Consider the following 790-nt stretch of genomic DNA (forward strand, 5'->3'; position numbering starts at 1 on the left):
TGTTGCAATTGCTTGGTTAGAGATGCTACTTGAGCGGTCAGTAGCGCTATTGGATCAACTTCTAAGACTCATGCTACTTTCTTGTTCTCACGCTCAGTAGGCCAATTATACTTATTCATAGCCATCTCTTCCAAAAGTTTATATGCTTCATTAGCGCTTTTTCTCATAGATGCTCCTCTCGATGTTGCATCTATAATTATCCTTGTATTTCCCTCCAAACCATTATAAAAAGTATGAACTAGCAGCCACTTCTCTATTCCATGATGTGGGCATTTCCTTTGAAATTCCTTAAATCATTCCCATGCATCATACAAAGACTCCCCATCCAGTTGATGGAAGTTGTTAATCTCTCCTCTTATTCTGGCTGACTTGGCAGGAGGAAAATATTTACAAAAAATCTGAGCCAAATCTTCCCAAGTAAGTATAGAGTTGGCTTGTAACAAATTCAACCAACTCTTAGCTCTGTCCCTTAGTGAAAATGGGAATAATCTCAATCGTACATCATCGTTACTCACCCCATTCATTTTGAATGCTGCACATAACTCCAAAAAGTTTGTGATATGTAGATTTGGATCCTCATTTGGTAACCCCCCAAATTGTACACAGTTTTGCACCATTTGAATAATTGAGGGTTTTATTTCAAAATTATTTGCCTCAATAGTTGGAGGTCGAATGCTTGAATGTATCCCCATGACAGGAGGGAGTACATAATTCCTTAATGGTGGATCGACTTCAGCTGATTACCCATATTTGCATTGTTGGCGATGTTATTTGCGTTCTCAGTCATGGT

The 790-nt window shown here is 38.6% G+C and overlaps 1 non-coding gene across 1 annotated transcript; it reads left to right on the top strand.

The window, feature by feature from the left end:
* The first annotated feature begins 255 nt into the window (after nt 1-255).
* LOC133813498 (small nucleolar RNA R71) lies at nt 256-362 on the top strand. Its single transcript, XR_009884507.1, has one exon. It is a non-coding gene; the product is annotated as a small nucleolar RNA R71 (small nucleolar RNA).
* Nucleotides 363-790: the final 428 nt, after the last annotated feature.

The sequence above is a fragment of the Humulus lupulus genome, chromosome 1 (assembly GCF_963169125.1).
Source record: "Humulus lupulus chromosome 1, drHumLupu1.1, whole genome shotgun sequence".
NCBI lineage: Eukaryota > Viridiplantae > Streptophyta > Magnoliopsida > Rosales > Cannabaceae > Humulus > Humulus lupulus.